Source organism: Meles meles, chromosome 21, assembly GCF_922984935.1.
Source record: "Meles meles chromosome 21, mMelMel3.1 paternal haplotype, whole genome shotgun sequence".
In the NCBI taxonomy this organism is placed as follows: domain Eukaryota; kingdom Metazoa; phylum Chordata; class Mammalia; order Carnivora; family Mustelidae; genus Meles; species Meles meles.
In genome coordinates, this window is record NC_060086.1 from 18,200,099 (window position 1) to 18,219,611 (window position 19,513).

Consider the following 19,513-nt stretch of genomic DNA (forward strand, 5'->3'; position numbering starts at 1 on the left):
ATCTGGACAAAATGACAAGGCAGAAAAAATCACCACAAACAAAAGAACAAGAGACAGTACCGAAGCCTAGGGACCTAATCAACACAGACGTTGGTAATATGTCAGATCAAGAGTTCAGAATGACGATTCTGAACATTCTAGTCAGGCTCCAAAAAGGCATGGAAGATATTAGAGAAACCCTCTCTGGAGATATTAAAGCCCTTTCTGGAGAAATTAAAGAACTAAAATCTAACCAAGTTGAAATCAAAAAAGCTATTAATGAGGTGCAATAAAAAATGGAGGCTCTCGGGGCACCTGGGTGGCTCAGTGGGTTAAAGCCTCTGCCTTCGGCTTAGGTCATGAACCCAGGGTTCTGGGATCGAGCCCCACATTGGGCTCTCTGCTCTGTGGACAGCCTGCTTCCTCCTCTCTCTCTCTGCCTGCCTCTCTGCCTACTTGTGATCTCTGTCTGTTGAATAAATAAATAAAATCTTTAAAAAAAAAATGGAGGCTCTCACTGCTAGGATAAATGAGGCAGAAGAAAGAATTAGTGATATAGAAGACCAAATGACAGAGAATAAGGAAGCCGAGCAAAAGAGGGACAAACAGCTACTGGACCATGAGGGGAGAATTCGAGAGATAAGTGACACCATAAGACGAAACAACATTAGAATAATTGGGATTCCAGAAGAAGAAGAAACAGAGAGGGGAGCAGAAGGTCTATTGGAGAGAATCATTGGAGAGAATTTCCCTAATATGGCAAAGGGAACAAGCATCAAAATCCAGGAGATGCAGAGAACCTCCCTCAAAGTCAACAAGAATAGGTCCACACCCCGTCACCTAATAGTAAAATTTACAAGTCTTAGTGACAAAGAGAAAATCCTGGAAGCAGCCCGAGAAAAGAAGTCTGTAACATACAATGGTAAAAATATTAGATTGGCAGCAGATTATCCACAGAGAATTGGCAGGCCAGAAAGAGCTGGCATGATATATTCAGAGCACTCAACGAGAAACACATGCAGCCAAGAATACTCTATCCAGCTAGGCTATCATTGAAAATAGAAGGAGAGATCAAAAGCTTCCAGGACAAACAAAAACTGAAAGAATTTGCAAACACCAAACCAGCTCTACAGGAAATATTGAAAGGGGTCCTCTAAGCAAAGAGAGAGCCTAAAAGTAGTAGATCAGAAAGGTACAGAGACAATATACAGTAACAGTCACCTTACAGGCTAATAATGGCACTAAATTCATATCTCTCAATAGTTACCCTGAATGTTAATGGGCTAAATGCCCCAATCAAAAGACACAGGGTATCAGAATGGATAAAAAAAAACAAAACCCATCAGTATGTTGCCTACAAGAAACTCATTTTAGACGCGAAGACACCTCCAGATTTAAAGTGAGGGGGTGGAAAACAATTTACCATGCTAATGGGCATCAGAAGAAAGCTGGGGTGGCAATCCTTATATCAGATCAATTAGATTTTAAGCCAAAGACTATAATAAGAGATGAGGAAGGACACTATATCCTACTCAAAGGGTCTGTCCAACAAGAAGATCTAACAATTTTCAATATCTATGCCCCTAACGTGGGAGCAGCCAACTATATCAACCAATTAATAACAAAATCAAAGAAACACATCGACAATAATACAATAATAGTAGGGGACTTGAACACTCCCCTCACTGAAATGGACAGATCATCCAAGCCAAAGATCAACAAGGAAATAAAGGTCTTAAATGACACACTGGACCAGATGGACATCACAGATATATTCAGAATATTTCATCCCAAAGCAACAGAATACACATTCTTCTCTAGTGCACATGGAACCTTCTCCAGAATAGATCACATCCTGGGTCACAAATCAGGTCTCAACCGGTATCAAAAGATTAGGATCATTCCCTGCATATTTTCAGACCACAATGCTCTGAAGCTAGAACTCAATCACAAGAGGAAAGCTGGAAAGAACCCAAATACATGGAGACTAAACAGCATCCTTCTAAAGAATGAATGGGTTAACCAGGAAATTAAAGAAGAATTGAAAAAATTCATGGAAACAAAGGATAATGAAAACACAACAGTTCAAAATCTGTGGGACACAGCAAAGGCAGTCCTGAGAGGAAAATATATAGCGGTACAAGCCTTTCTCAAGAAACAAGAAAGGTCTCAAGTACACAACCTAACCCTACACGTAAAGGAGCTGGAGAAAGAACAAGAAAGAAACCCTAAACCCAGCAGGAGAAGAGAAATCATAAAGATCAGAGCAGAAATCAATGAAACAGAAACCAAAAAAACAATAGAAAAAAATCAATGAAACTAGGAGCTGGTTCTTTGAAAGAATCAATAAGATTGATAAACCCCTGGCCAGACTCATCAAAAAGAAAAGAGAAAGGACCCAAATCAATAAAATCATGAATGAAAGAGGAGAGATCACAACTAACACCAAAGAAATACAGACAATTATAAGAACATACTATGAGCAACTCTACGCCAACAAATTGGACAATCTGGAAGAAATGGATGCATTCCTAGAGACATATAAACTACCACAACTGAACCAGGAAGAAATAGAAAACCTGAACAGGCCCATAACCAGTAAGGAGATTGAAACAGTCATCAAAAATCTCCAAACAAACAAAAGCCCAGGGCCAGACGGCTTCCCAGGGGAATTCTACCAAACATTTAAAGAAGAACTCATTCCTATTCTCCTGAAACTGTTCCAAAAAATAGAAATGGAAGGAAAACTTCCAAACTCATTTTATGAGGCCAGCATCACCTTGATCCCAAAACCAGACAAGGATCCCACCAAAAAAGAGAACTACAGACCAATATCCTTGATGAACACAGACGCAAAAATTCTCGCCAAAATACTAGCCAATAGGATTCAACAGTACATTAAAAGGATTATTCACCACGATCAAGTGGGATTTATTCCAGGGCTGCAGGGTTGGTTCAACATCCGCAAATCAATGTGATAGAACACATTAATAAAAGAAAGAACAAGAACCATAGGATACTCTCAATAGATGCTGAAAAAGCATTTGACAAAGTACAGCATCCCTTCCTGATCAAAACACTTCAAAGTGTGGGGATAGAGGGCCCATGCCTCAATATTATCAAAGCCATCTATGAAAAACCCACCGCAAATATTATTCTCAATGGAGAAAAACTGAAAGCTTTTCCGTTAAGGTCAGGAACACGGCAGGGATGTCCATTATCACCACTGCTATTCAACATAGTACTAGAAGTCCTAGCCTCAGCAATCAGACAACAAAAAGAAATTAAAGGCATCCAAATTGGTAAAGAAGAAGTCAAACTATCACTCTTCGCAGATGATATGATACTATATGTGGAAAACCCAAAAGACTCCACTCCAAAACTGCTAGAACTTATACAGGAATTCAGTAAAGTGTCAGCATATAAAATCAATGCACAGAAATCAGTTGCATTTCTGTACACCAACAACAAGACAGAAGAAAGAGAAATTAAGGAGTCAATCCCATTTACAATTGTACCCAAAACTATAAGATACCTAGGAATAAACCTAACCAAAGAGGCTAAGAATCTATACACAGAAAATAATAAAGTACTCATGAAAGAAATTGAGGAAGACACAAAAAAATGGAAAAATGTTCCATGCTCCTGGATTGGAAGAATAAATATTGTGAAAATGTCCATGCTACCTAAAGCAATCTATACATTTAATGCAATCCCTATCAAAATACCATCCATTTTTTTCAAAGAAATGGAACAAATAATCCTCAAATTTATATGGAACCAGAAAAGACCTCGAATAGCCAAAGGAATATTGAAAAAGAAAGCCAAAGTTGGTGGCATCACAATTCCGGACTTCAAGCTCTATTACAAAGCCGTCATCATCAAGACAGCATGGTACTGGCACAAAAACAGACACATAGATCAGTGGAACAGAATAGAGAGCCCAGAAATCGACCCTCAACTCTATGGTCAACTAATCTTTGACAAAGCAGGAAAGAATGTCCAATGGAAAAAAGACAGCCTCTTCAATAAATGGTGCTGGGAAAATTGGACAGCCACATGCAGAAAAATGAAATTGGACCACTTCCTTACACCACACACGAAAATAGACTCCAAATGGATGAAGGACCTCAATGTGAGAAAGGAATCCATCAACATCCTTGAGGAGAACGCAGGCAGCAACCTCTTCGACCTCAGCCGTAGCAACATCTTCCTAGGAACAACGGCAAAGGCAAGGGAAGCAAGGGCAAAAATGAACTATTGGAATTTCATCAAGATCAAAAGCTTTTGCACAGCAAAGGAAACAGTTAACAAAACCAAAAGACAACTGACAGAATGGGAGAAGATATTTGCAAACGACATATCAGATAAAGGGCTAGTATCCAAAATCTATAAGGAACTTAGCAAACTCAACACCCAAAGAACAAACAATCCAATCAAGAAATGGGCAGAGGACATGAACAGACATTTCTGCAAAGAAGACATCCAGATGGCCAACAGACACGTGAAAAAGTGCTCCACGTCACTCGCCATCAGGGAAATACAAATCAAAACCACAATGAGATATCACCTCACACCAGTCAGAATGGCTAAAATTAACAAGTCAGGAAATGACAGATGCTGGAGAGGATGTGGAGAAAGGGGAATCCTCCTCCACTGTTGGTGGGAATGCAAGCTGGTGCAACCACTCTGGAAAACAGCATGGAGGTTCCTCAAAATGTTGAAAATAGAACTACCCTATGACCCAGCAATTGCACTACTGGGTATTTACGCTAAAGATACAAACATAGTGATCCGAAGGGGCACGTGTACCCGAATGTTTATAGCAGCAATGTCTACAATAGCCAGACTATGGAAAGAACCTAGATGTCCATCAACAGATGAATGGATAAAGAAGATGTGGTATATATACACAATGGAATACTATGCAGCCATCAAAAGAAATGAAATCATGCCATTTGCGATGACGTGGATGGAACTAGAGCGTATCATGCTTAGTGAAATAAGTCAATCGGAGAAAGACAACTATCATATGATCTCCCTGATATGAGGACATGGAGAAGCAACATGGGGGGGTAGGGGGCTAGGAGAAGAATAAATGAAACAAGATGGGATTGGGAGGGAGACAAACCATAAATGACTCTTAATCACACAAAACAAACTGGGGGTTGCTGGGGGGAGGTGGGATTGGGATGGGGGAGGGGGCTATGGACATTGGGGAGGGTAAGTGCTATCATGAGTGCTGTGAAGTGTGTAAACCTGGCGATTCACAGACCTGTACCCCTGGGGATAAAAATACATTATATGTTTATTAAAAAAAAAATTTGGAAGGGGAGGCGAACCATAAGAGACTATGGACTCTGAAAAACAACCTGAGGGTTTTGAAGGGTCAGGGGTCGGAGGTTGGGGGAACAGGTGGTGGGTAATTGGGAGGGCACGTTTTGCATGGAGCACTGGGTGTTGTGCAAAAAGAATGAATACTGTTACGCTGAAAAAATAAATAAAATGGAAAAAAAATGCTTACACTGCTGGCTTCTCAGAATACAGAGCCACCCAAATTAGTGAGGTTAAAAACCACAAAGCTCTGCTACTGAACAGGGCTAGTAAAAAGGAAACTTTACTAAGAGAACAATAGTGGCAAGAATGTCTCTGCCTACCATCATACTTGATACAAATAATTCTTCATCACTTATATTTCCCTAATCCTTACACTGATACAAATTTAATTTGTACACAAATACATCTAAATCAGGTTTTCAAATTATCTTTTTCTAAAATCCTGAAATATTTAGAATTCTAATCAATGCTAATGTAATAAAAATCAGAGTATCAATTATGCAATGCTTTTGTTTCCATGAGAGAGTATCATTTAAATATACAAGAGTAAATTCATTGATAGGCTTGTGAAGATCTAAAATAAACTTATTTAGGCCACACACTCATGCACACTACGATTTTCCTAAATATTTTTTCACTATACTTGGTATTGATACCAGCGGGAAATTTCCATCATTTATAAGGATATTTGTATGTATTTATAAGGACAGATATAGAAGATGCTTATTCTTTCAGTACAGCCATCTGAGAAGAAATTTATTCTGGGCCCTTTCTAAAATGTTGATAAAACTCAGAAATCACTATATTCACAGCAATATCAGAAAGTATTTTGGGCATTCTACTTATCATCAGTGTTACAGAATTTGTTGCCTTGAGATATTCATTAACTAGAGACCCATGGTTTGTGCCAAGAAATGGAGAAAACCCTCAGTGTGAAACAAAGTAGAGAGAGAGAGGCACACTGTCTTTGTGAATTAATTGTTACCAGCAATAGTTTCTAGAGCAACCACACTGTCAGCAATCACAATCTTGAGCTAAGTGCTCTTACACCTCCTTTTCCGCCATCAGTCCTTACACTTCATCAGCTTTTCAGAGGTGGAAACCTCTACCAATAGCAAAAATGTGGGAAGCCTCTGACATGCCCTGCAGTATGGAAGTAAAATGCTATAGGCCAAGGTGGAGACAGGGAGAGCCCTGGTAGTACCACAGACTGGGAATTGAGGTTTTTCACATCCTCATTCCTGAACGTCCGGGAACTACATGATAAGGAAATGAGGAAATCCAGCATCAGTCGGAAGAGCTGAAATAATTGCATGAACAGGAGACTTTGGAAATAAGACTAAGATATCTGCGTATCAATCTCGCCTTAATCTCTCTAACTATGGTGGAAATACTAGAAACTGAAAGGGAAGTAATGCAGTTGCTCTTACTATGGGCAATAGGAGGTCCATTCAAATAAAAAAATATCAGAGATAAAGAGTCATTTAATTTTCAGCGTGATGGGATGGACCACGTCAGAGCATATAAATTCAGAAATTATTGGTTTTAAGAATAAGAATTTCATTTTAGAAATTGTTTTTGTCATTCCTAACATAAGGAAAAAATCAATTCATATGTTGCCAGATTAGAATATCTTAAAGGAAAGACTAGATGAGATAAAAAGGAAATGAATAATATCCTTAAACATAAGAGTTTCCATTGTTGCCTATTGTATCACAGGTATTATTAAAAATACTTATGTTTATTAGTTAATGCTTATGTTGTCAGTTGATTTGATCAGCACAAATAAATCTGTGGTCTCGGCATTATTATTCTCTCTTTTTAACCATTAGTTTAAATACTTTAACTAGTGAACTCTTTCACATTAATGCTGAAAAGATTGTATTTGTTTTCTTGGTTGTATGGCAGACTTCATTAAGGGGAAACCTTGGGTTGATATTCTTACTAGATCTATAATGCTAAAGATAGAAACTAACAGAGTATGTCAGACACTGCTTGTTCTTCCCGGTATTTTAGAAAATTTGCCATATTGTTTAGGGAAGTAGCCAAGAAAGAGACATGGAAGACAGTAATTCATCAGGAAGTCTCCATGCTTTGGGGAATGTTCTTTTCAAGTGTTTTTGTTCACTTGATGTTGTCTACAAAAGTTTTAATTAGCTGTTGGTATACAACCTACTGTAGAGGTTTTTAGAGGCTTTAGAAAAACAAAGGAAGAGAGTAAGAGAAAAAAGGACAGAAAGACAGGTCGGCTACTTAGTTCTCTCCACACTGTTCCCTCAGTACACATGAGATAAAAACAGTCATTCACTGTCCTGTGATTTTTCACTGTCCTAGAGTTTGAAAAGTCTTTTCCAATATTAGCAATTTCATCACTTATATGTGTCCATTAAGTTTGCTTGAAAGTTCTAGATAATGATAACAAAATACTACCTTTAGAATCAATGTGAGAAACTCTAGTAAGGCCAGGAATATTTAAAAAATTATTTTATAATAATCCTGTCTTTACCACTTACCTCAGCTAGAAAAAAATGCCAGCTGTGTTAATGCAGGCAGCTCCTGATATGCCCTGCCCATGGCAAGAACTAGGTGGACCATTCACCCCGGATTAGTCAACAGTGTCATGTTGAGTATCTCGGGTAGTGAGTCGTGTACCTTCCAGACCAAAAAACAAAAACAAAAACAAAAAACAAACAACAACAACAACAACAACAACAAAAAACCTGGTAGTAAGGTCTGGGCTCCCTTCTGCTTACTCATATATGGCTTTTGTGTTTGTTTTATTATCTCATACTTGAATTTGTTGCTAGCAAAATATATTTCCATTTTTAATTCTTATTTGCTTTACTATGTGATCTGAATATAGTATGTCATTTTCACTATTCTTCGCATTCAGGTGGCTGAATCCTCATGGTGAGAAATGGTTGTGAGTCCCCCGTGAATAAGCATGGCCATATTGCTGTCCACTGCAAGTGAGGTTTTACCTTGCAGTAGTTGAATATTGGAGTCTGCCCAAACCAAGCTTAAATTCAGCTTCCTTCTTAAGAAGCTTCAATAACATGGAGGACATGGGGAGATGGAGAGAAGGGAGTTGAGGGAAATTGGAAGGGGAGATGAACCCCTAGAGACTATGGACTCTGAAAAACAACCTGAGGGTTTTGAAGGGGCGGGGGGTGGGAGGTTGGGGGAACCAGGTGATGGGTAATAGGGAGGGCACGTATTGCATGGAGCACTGGGTGTGGTGCAAAAACAATGAATACTGTTACACTGAAAAGAAATTAAAAAAATAAAATAAAATAAAAAAAGAAGGCTTGAACTGAAGCTATCCACACAAGGGGAGCCCTACCGTTAAGTCATTTTATCAAACTCTCCTATCTAGGCAAGTTTTATTCTCAAATCTCAAGCTTTATAATAGGCGAGCTTTATTGGCAAATTAAAATCCTAAAATGCCTGGATATACCTGTAAGAATTATAGCTATTTACCTGGAAAGTAAATGATTGAATTTTGTTTTATATTCTTACAAAATAACTTTTTCTACCATTAATTTCAAGTTGTAAATTTAAGTATCTCAGAACAAGTATTATCGATAGCTTTGATAAATGAGTAGGTTTTACTCTTAGTTACAATATTTTATAGTGCCCCTTACTGTTTCACAGGTATGCCTCCCCCTGCGTCAGGTCATATGTGTCCTGAGGACACATCCCATGTCTTATATCTTAGTTGGTACATTGTGAAAATGACCCTGTGTATTAATTTAGTTCAAAACTCTAAAAAAAAAAAAAAAAAACAACAACAACTATTCCTTTTGTCTTCTCATTTTCTAGTATGGTGTTTGGCGCATCATGGGGTGGGGGTTCAATAAAAGTTTGCTCAGTGAATATTAACAAAAATAATTGTTGCATTAGTTTGAAAGGGAATTGTTTGCAGTAGAGGAGTAAATTTAATTTACAAACCCACAAAAGATAAACTTGCCATAAATGAATGAAATTTATAAGAAGTTCTAATGAAGCTAAAAGATCAAAAGGATTATCATTTATAATGAATATGCAGAGTAAAGTTGGAATACCTACTAAGGAAATAGAAATTATAATTTTCTTCTGATATATATTTAAAATTATTTTAACTTTAAAATACCTTTTTTTAAAGATTTTATTTACTTGACAGACAGAGATCACAAGTAGGCAGAGAGGCAGACAGAGAGAGAGGAAGGGAAACAGACTCCCCGCTGAGCAGAGAGCCCGACGCGGGGCCCAATCCCAGCACCCCAAGTTCATGACCCGAGCTGAAGGCAGAGGCTTTAACCCACTGAGCCACCCAGGCACCCCTAACTTTAAAATACTTTGAAGATAATTCATTTCTGTTTAGTATAATTTAACAACGAATTTTTTATTTTTAATATTTCTACAACTGCTCTGCAAAGCATGCTTTGAATTACAAGTGATTCCTTTTATGCTAGCTTTCCTAATACATTCGAATTATATAAATTTATGTGAAAACTCATATAAAGTTAAGTCATATTATTTAACAGTGATTATTTTTAAGGTTTTAGTTATATAATGAGTAAGAATCCTATAGAATCAATATGTTATGAGGGTTATTATAATACAATTTAAAATTGAGGTGAAATAAAGCTATGTATACCTAATATACAATTAAAGAATTTGACAAAACTAATAAGAGTAGAATTTTCATCCTTGAATAACATGGATAATATCAAGACTCTCCATTTCAGTCATGAGTATAGAAACGGCCAAGTAGTTATTTGGTTCTTTCCTCTTTGAGGACAAGACAGAGAGTTTACCATGGTGATTCACTTTTACATATACACTTTCATTTGATTATCACATCAGTTTGTATGCCGGACATGCATAGGAGTTATGTTTTATTTTACAGCTGAGGTAAGAAATATCTCTTGGTATAAGAATAGATAAATTTGGTTATCTTTATATTAATTGCAAAAAACTTTCGTATCTAAATATATTTACAATCCATTAGAGAGAGTGAGATTATGCATTACGGCTAACAATGAGATTTATAGATGAACAGTACACGTTATGGGTCAATTCAGTTCCACTGGATAGTATGCTACTCTGCCTATGTGGGACTGGAAGAAATTACCTTAGCCTTGCTAATAGTTTTAAATTTACTTGACGAGATACATGTAGAGTACTGTACCTTATGCATAATAGGTGACCTACAAGTGTGTGATAGTTCTTGATATACTGAAATGATTTGTATATTCCAAGCAGTGGAGAGGATCGATTACCGGTTTCCAGAGTAACAAAATGCCATATAATTGTTATTCGAACACATGTAGTAAATTACTTCCAAGGACTCTGATAACTGAAATCCATGAAGTCATAATGATATGGAAGAAAAAGGAAAATATTCCCTTTACCTTCCAGTCTCATTCCAACCATCACCATTTAGCCCTCGATTTAAGTATTCCCTTTGCTCTATATATAGAGGTAGCTACAGACTGTTTAGAGTAGCATAATGAGATGTGAATGAGTCCATATAGAATAAATAGTAATGTCAAGCAAATAAATTTTAAAAAAAGAATAAATAGTAAAATAGGCGAATAATGGGTATGTTATCTATGAGGAAAGTGCTGACAGGTGGTCTGTGACTCCACCACTATCTTCAGGAAAATCTTTGATTAAATCATTCTTGCAACTAACGCCAATGGATTTATAAGAATGTTAGGTCTGATGGTGATTCACAGATCTGTATCCCTGGAGATAAAAATACATTAAATGTTTATTAAAAAATTTTTAAAAAATTAAAGAAAGAATGTTAGGTCTGAGAAAAATGCTTTGTACCAAAAAAGAACATGTAGCTTGATTTATGACTGCTTGTTGAAAAAGCAGAAATTGATTAAGTTATTGATAACAAATGATATTGAGCTGCAACAGAAAATAGGTACTATTCACACACTTCTGAGGAAAGGTAAAGTGATGCTGAAGTTCATTATTTTCCTGATTTAGAGATTATTTTCCTGAGGTGCACCCTGCAAGCTTTGTGACTTGTAACCTTACCCATGCCTTGTACGAAGTGGAGGACATTAGAAGATGTGCCTGAGAGTCATCAGAATTTTGTAGCAGCTACTGCTGCTCTTGTGGTTACTTATTATAATTCCTCTGAAACGTTAGATAAATTGCATGACGTGAAACTTACTGTGTCTAATGCATCTAATCTTCAATCTCAGACTGAAGCTGTTATTGCTGATAGCTTAGAGTGTTCAGTACATCATCATGCAGATTCTCCTCGGTGTTAAGAGTTATCTAGAATATTTCCATGTCCAGATAAAGTATTACCAAGATTTGTAAATATGGGTGGATATAGTCTGGTTTATAATTTATAAAACCTGAAATAATCAGTAGTTCACCATGCATTTGCAAGAATGGTTTTCAATAAACTAGATATTAGACAATGAAGTACAGAGTGTCCCTAAAAAATGGTAAACAAGTTCAGCCCTATCAATGCTGAGCTTCCTACCTTGAGATTGACTTTAGGTGACATGTGAGGATGACACACAGGCAAATCCCTGCATACTCCCTCACTGAAGAGGCAAAGCTGAAACTCTGCGGGTACCAAAGTGTCCAAAGTTTTCTGGACAGAGAACTAGAGAGCAGAGAGGGAATGCAGTTATGCAGAAGACGGCCCTCAAATATTCAGGTGATTACATATTGACACATGCCTATGAAGCATGCTTAAGAACTATGAGTTAACAGTGCTTGGCTGTCACACAGATCCAAGGAAAAATACCTGTTCCCACCAGGTGAAATAGAAAGCCTCATGACCTACAGGGCATTAGATAGCATAATCAGAAGAGTCTTACCTTAGCTACACTTGTCGTGAGCATAGCAAACGATATACAGATGTTGAACCACTATGTTTTATACATGACACTGATGTAACATTGGGTGTTAGAATAATGAAATTAAACCAAAAACAAACAAGAAACAAGCAAGGTAAGTATTTTACTTCAACATTAATATTTAACATTAATTTTTCCTAGGTTAAACAATGCTCTTTTCTGAAAGGATGAAACTCTTAAGTAATGTAAGTGCATTCCAGAATCAAGTTCAAGGAAATTTTGGTGGGATGCCTGGGTGCCTCAGTCGGTTAAGCTTCTGCCTTTGACTCAGGTCATAGTCTCTGGGTCCTGGGACTGAGTCCAGCATAAGGGCTCCAGAATCAGCAGAGAGCCTGCTTCTTCCTCTGCCTGCCATTCCCCCTGCTTGTGTTCTCTCTCTCTCCTTTCTGACAAATATATAAGTGAAATCTTTTTTCTAAGATTTTATTTATTTATTTGACAGAGAGAGATCACAAGTAGGCAGAGAGGCAGGCAGAGAGAGAGGAAGGGAAGCAGGCTCCCTGCTGAGAAGAGAGGTGATGTGGGGCTAGATCCCAAGGCCCTGGGATCACGACCTGACCTGAGCCGAAGGCAGAGGCTTTAACCCACTGAGGAACCCAGTCGCCCCTATATAAGTGAAAACTTTAAAAAAAAATTGTGGTAATTAAAAAACCAGCATCTGAGTGAAATAAGTCAAGCAGAGAGAGTCAAGTATCATATGGTTTCACTTATTTGTGGAGCATAACAAATGACATGGAGGACATTGGGAGATGGAGAGGAGAAGGAAGTTGAGGGAAATTGGAAGGGGAGGCAAACCATAAGAGACTATGGACTCTGAAAAACAACCTGAGGGTTTTGAAGGGGCGGGGGTGGGAGGTTGGGGGAACCAGGTGGTGGGTAATAGGGAGGGCACGTATTGCATGGAGCACTGGGTGTTGTGCAAAAACAATTACTACTAGTACGCTGAAAAAATAAATTAATTAAAGAAGGAAGGAAAAAAAACCCAGCATCCAACAAGATAATCTTAATATCTGGCGTAAAACAAAACAAAACAAACAAACATGCAGTCAACAAAAAATAAGCAGGTAGGGAAAGAGCAGGAAAATACTGTCTATAACAAGGAGAAAAACAACCAGTAGAAGTCAACTGGGAAATAATGCAGCTATTAGAATTGACACAGAATATTAAATATAGTAACTGAAATGTTTTTATACATTCAAAAAGTTAAATATGAACATGTACATTATTAAAAAGATGAAACTCAACTTTATAGAAACTAAAACTACAATTGTTGAGATTAAAAAAAGGATTAAGGACAGAGTAGATACTGTAGAATAAAAGATTAGTGGACTTGAATATACAGCGATACAATCCAAAATGAAATAACAGAGAGATGACAGGGTCAAACACGAATAGACAATCAAACAAAAATAGATAATAAAGCTATGGGGAAACGTCTAGGGTCCAATATACTTGTGATGGAAACCCCGAAGGCATAGGGACAAAAATATCTTAACAATAATAGCTGTCATTCAAGTTTAATGAAAATTATTAACCTAAAGTTCCAGGATGCTCAACAAATTTCCAGTACAGCAAACCTTAGTAAAATCACACTAAGGCACATCATAATCAAAGTTCTCAAAGTAGTGATAAAGATAATAGCTCAAAGTCATCAGAAATAGAAGATACTCTGTATACAGAGTATCAAAGATAAATATAAATTGAGGTTTCTCAATGGGAACAATGTGAGAATTACAACAATGTAAGTGAGAATTGTAATTACATTACAGCAACATCTCCAATGTATTTAAAGAAATACTACTACCAATCTAGAACTTTTAAGTAAAAATATCATTTGAAAAGAAGTTGAAATAAAGATTTCCCTGACCTAAAGAAGTCAAGATAATCCCTAACCAGCACAACTGAATTACCTCAGGTAAGTCAAGTAAAGGAAAATTACACCACAGGGAAATATGTACCTGCACAAAGGAAAAAAGAGCACAGGTAATTTTATGTGTAAATATATAACATTTTGTTGTTATTTAAATCTTTTCACAGATAACTGACTTTTTACATAAAAATAATAAAGAGCAGTGCAGGATTTATAACACAGGATGGAATGGTACTGATAGCACAAAGTTAGTTGGGAGTAAATGGAAGTATAATACTTTAAATTTCTTACACTAAAGTTGAGATAGTCAAAAATCACATGAAGACAGACTGTGATAATTTCATGTCATTTACAATAAACCCTAAATCAACAGATAAAATACTAAATCACATATTATAAAGGTAAAAGAAATTTAATAAAAAGCATTTCAAGGGGAAATTTATAGCACTAACATCCTACACTGAAAGAGAACAGATACCGTCCATCAATTCTCTCCAATTACACCCTGAGGAACTAAAAAACTAGAAAGCAAATAAATACGAAAGTAAGTAAAAGAAAGGAAGTATCAAAGATCAGATGCTAAGTCAATGAAATAGAAATTAAAACAATAGAGCAAATCGGTATTTTAAAGTTGATGTTTTGAGAAGATCAATAAAATGGGTAACCTTTAACTGCAAGAATCAAAGAGTAACAGAGGACAGTACCAGTTTTAGGAATGAGAGGGTGACATCACTACAAATTTTATAAATATTAAAAGGATCATAAGGGAATGATATTTATGTAGATAGATAAAATAGATCAATGAAACAGAGTAGGCATTTCAGAAATATGTACAGATTTAAATGGACAATTGAGGGGCACCTAGGTGGTTCAGTTGGTTGAGCGACTGCCTTCAGCTCTGGTCATCATCCTGGAATCCCAGGATCAAGTCCCACATCGGGTTCCCAGCTCCATGGGGAGTATGCTTCTCCCTCTGACCTTCTCCTTTCTCACGCTCTCTCTCACTCTCTCTCAAATAAAATCTTTAAGAATAAATAAATAAATAAATAGAAGAGCAATAGACTTTTCACAAAGGTGAATGTCTGGTGTGACTGAAAAAAGATGGTCTTTTTTAAATTTTTTATTCTATATTACTGTATTATTTATCATCACTTTATTATGTATACTGCTTTGGAATTGCTGGGTACATAGATATTTAAGAACAGTTCAAAGAGAACTCAACAGGGCAAAATAATTTATGGAAAATGTGAAACTCTAAAATAACATAAAAAGGGAAAACAATTGTGTGTAAAAGAATTTAATCGAACCTTACGAGGCATAATGAAGGGTGTGACAGATTGTATGTGGTAAACACTCAGGGACATCCATAGGAGGTACTGACAAAGAATTCATGTGGAACACAAGATACAGAGTAAGCCTGGTAATGAATTAATGAAAAACAGGACATCAAAATAAGCTCAGTGCAACTACTAACATAAATTGAATACCTCTTGATTGTTTCCTAAAAGGAGGATGATGTAAAACAATTTAGTTTTGTAGCCAATGGCTGGCCATATGAGTTTTCTTCTGTAACTAAGTACCACAGAAGTGGTGGCTTAGAACAGAAATGACCATCTCACAGGTTTGGAGGCCGGAATTCTGAGATTAAGGTGTCAGTTGGTTTGCTTCTTTCAGAGGGGTGTGAGGGAGAATCTGTTCCATGCCTCTTTCCTAGCTTCTGGTGGTTTACTGGCAATCTTTGCCATTCTTTGGCTTATAGATGCATCAACTGGATTTCTTCTTCATCTTCTCATGGCATTTTCCCTGTGTGCCTATCTGTCTCTGTGTCCAAATTTCTCCATTTTGTAAGGATACCGTCATGCTAGATTAGGCAAATCCTAATTACGTAATCTTAACTTGATCATCCACAAGGACCTTACTTCCAGACAAGATCACCTTAACAGATACTGAGTTTTAGGACTTCAGCATCTTTTGGAGAGACAGATTTCAATTCATGACTGGCTAACAGCACACCTTTAGAATATTTACTTTGCACAATAATAAAATTAGTTAATTCTTTATTAATTAGTACATTCCTTTGGGTGTTGATTTTGTTATGTCTTTAATATGATTTGGAATATTTTAATATCCTCCACATGTTACCTAACATATTCAATCTTTTCTGTAGTTTCTTAAACATATGACAGATTTTAAAAAATCATTTATTTATTTATTTGACAGAGAGAGATCACAAGTAGGCAGAGAGGCAGGCAGAGAGAGAGGGGGAAGCAGGCTCCCCGCTGAGCAGAGAGCCCGATGCGGGGCTCGATCCCAGGACCCTGAGATCATGACCTGAGCTGAAGGCAGAGGCTTAAACCACTGAGCCACCCAGGCGCCCCCATATGACAGATTTTTAATAACCATTTCAATGTCCTTTTTAAAAAAAGATTTTATTTATTTAGTTGACAGACAGAGATCACAAGTAGGCAGAGAGGTAGGCTGAGAGAGAGGAAGGGAAGCAGGCTCCCTGCTGACCAGAGAGCCCGATGCAGGGCTTGATCCCAGGACCCTGGAATCATGACCTGAGCTGAAGGCTGAGGCTTTAACCCACTGAGCCACCCAGGTGCACCTCAATGTCTTTTTTGCTCTATTATTTTTGTCACTGATGAGTTAGGTTTTTATAAGGTCTTTATTGAAAGAGAGAGAGAGAGAGAGAGAGAGAGCGTGTGCGCACGCACAAGTAGGGGGCGGGGCAAAGGGAGAAGACGACTCTCCATTGAGCAGGGAGCAGGAACCTGGGATCAGGACCTGAGCAGAACTCTAACTGACTGAGCCCCTCAGGCAGCCACATTGCTGGGTCAGTTTTGACAGATTATTTTTTTCCTAAATATGAGTCCTAATTTCCAGTTTCTTTTTGTGACCAGTTATTTTTGATTAGATGCAAAGCTGTATCGATTTTGCCTTGCTGAATTCCTGATATTTTTGTACTCCTACAAATATTCTTCAACTTTCTCTGGCATGTAGTAAGCTATGTGGAAACAGTGATAAAGCCTTGGTTCAACATTTGTTAGGTGAAATGAGTGAAGGCTGTAATGTAGGCTAATTTCTCCCATTAATAAAGTAACTCCCTCTTTAGTAATCCACCTGAAGTCTTTGCAGTTATGCAGTATTTCATTCTACTGGTGGTAACAGAAACTATCCCTGGCCTTTGACAGTTCCAGAAGTTCTCCCTCTGGTCTTTGTGTGCTTTTCTTGCTCTTGAGTTATTTTCTACCATGCGTATGATACAGTACTGAGCTGAACTGGAGAAGGCACCTTCTGCAGATTCTGAGAATTTTCTACTTCCCAGTGTTCTGCTATGAAAACTCTAGCCTTTTTGCCTCACTGAACGCTGGGCTCCTTATCCTCATCCTAGGGAGAACACTGGGTTCTCCCCACATTTCCTCTTTTTGTACTGTTAACTAGACATTCTCACTCGAGACAGTAAGTTGGGCTAATCAGAAAGCTCATGTAATCTGGTTTTTCTCTCTAAGGAGTCACTCCCATTTATTGTCATATGGCCAATGTCTTCGAAACCATTGTTTCATATATTTAGTCAGAGTTTCCCATGTTTGAGGGCCTGGTTTGGCTCATTGTTACTTCATTATTGCTCCAAGTGTAAGTTGACTTTTGCAGGATTTTCTTACATCTTTTTTTTCTTTTAACATTATACCATAACATCTTACCATCTACCACATAGACTTGTACCACATTCCACCTCTAGATATTTTTTCAAAAGCAGTATAAGCATATGTCTGCAGGGGTGGGCCAGGCCAGGTAGATGGAGATGGCCAATCAGTGGGGCATGCATATATTTACTGAGGTGAGTTGCAATCCCATTGGCCACCTGTGTGTGGGCCGGGCTCAGCCACCTCTATAAAAGCTGGTCTGTGAGGCTGCAGGGGGACAGATAGCAGGAGGAGTCAGAGTAGCTGGTAGGGGAGCCATTGGGAGCAGCCTCATCAGCTTCGCTGCCTCGAGCAGTAGCACCGGCAGCAGAAGCACCGCTGCGAGCCACCTCGCCGCCTCGAGGAGCACCAGCAGCAGCAGTGCCGCCGCGAGCGCCCCGGGGAGCAGCCCTCAGGAGCCGGCTGTGCAGCCTCGTCACGAGCGGGATTGCTGGGAGCCTTGTTGGCTACAGCCTCGTCCAGGGAGCGGCCTGTGCTACAGTTAAGGGTGGGGCAGGAAGCCTCCAGGAGGGACCCCAGGGCAGGGAGGCGGTGGCCCCCAGCAAGGCTCAGGCACCTACTGGTCAGTTCGGTTTCTTATGCATGGGGCTCGGGCACCTACGGGTCAGTTTGGTTTCTAATGCATGGGGCTCGGGCACCTACAGGTCAGTTTGGTTTCTGATGCATGGCACAAAATAAAGCTTTGCTTGATTTTCACTTTGTGTCAGTCTCGTTTCCTTGATCACGGACCCTAACAATGTCCACATGAAACTATGCAAATTTATTACACAGATGTTCTTAGCTATATTCACAATGCCCCAAACTGGAAAACTACATGGAAAAATACACAAGCATATGCATACATAAACACCCACCCACACACACACATAAATATATATATATATACATATACATGTATACACAATGGAATACTACTTAATAAAAAAGAATGAACTAGTGTTGCACTACAATATGGATGAACCTCAGAATAATTATGCCAAATGGATGAAACTAGATGAAAAGTGTGTATACTCTATTGCTCTTATATAAAATCTTAATTTATTTATATTTCTATAAACTAGATTGCCAGAGATTATAAACTAATCTATAGTGAAAGAAAGCAGATTAGCGCTTGCCTGAAAATAGAGGTGGTGTTGAGAGGCAAAGGGAGGGAGGATAATATAGGACACAGGAAACTGTTGTTTAATATCTCATTTGTGGTGATGTTTCACAGGTGTGTTCTTGCTTCACAAACGTCCCAAGTTATACTCTTTAAGTGCGTTGAAGTCATTTATGTCCTTTATAGCTCAGTAAAGCAGTTAAAAAATTAATAACAGAAGAAATTACATAGTCATGAAATTTTAAAAAAGCAAAAGTAGATGAGATATTTTTATTGAAATGGCTAGGAGTTTAATGCAGAAATATCAATTTTTAAATCGTTATTAACTTTCAGTGACTTTACTTATTCTATTTATATTTTGTTTTTATATACTCATTTATTAGTTTATAATTGATTATATTTACTTAGTGATGATTTTATCTATCCTTCATGTACAAACACACTTGGCACATTTCAGAAAAGCATACTTGGTTTTACTATATATACTTATTACTTATTGCATATTTTCAGGAACTTTTGATTTTAACATTTAAAAAATATATATATATCTACGTATGCATTCTATATCATGGTGTTTGCGTTGAAAGTTGAAACCCAGACTTCTTCATGGGACAGTATTCCAATGATGGGTTGCAAATATAAT

General features: G+C 37.8%; 1 protein-coding gene across 1 annotated transcript in view; it reads right to left on the reverse strand.

Annotated features, from left to right (window-relative positions):
* LOC123933489 (transport and Golgi organization protein 1 homolog) overlaps nt 1–19,513 on the reverse strand; it is a 121,749-nt gene that overhangs the window by 49,542 nt on the left and 52,694 nt on the right. The window lies entirely within an intron of this gene.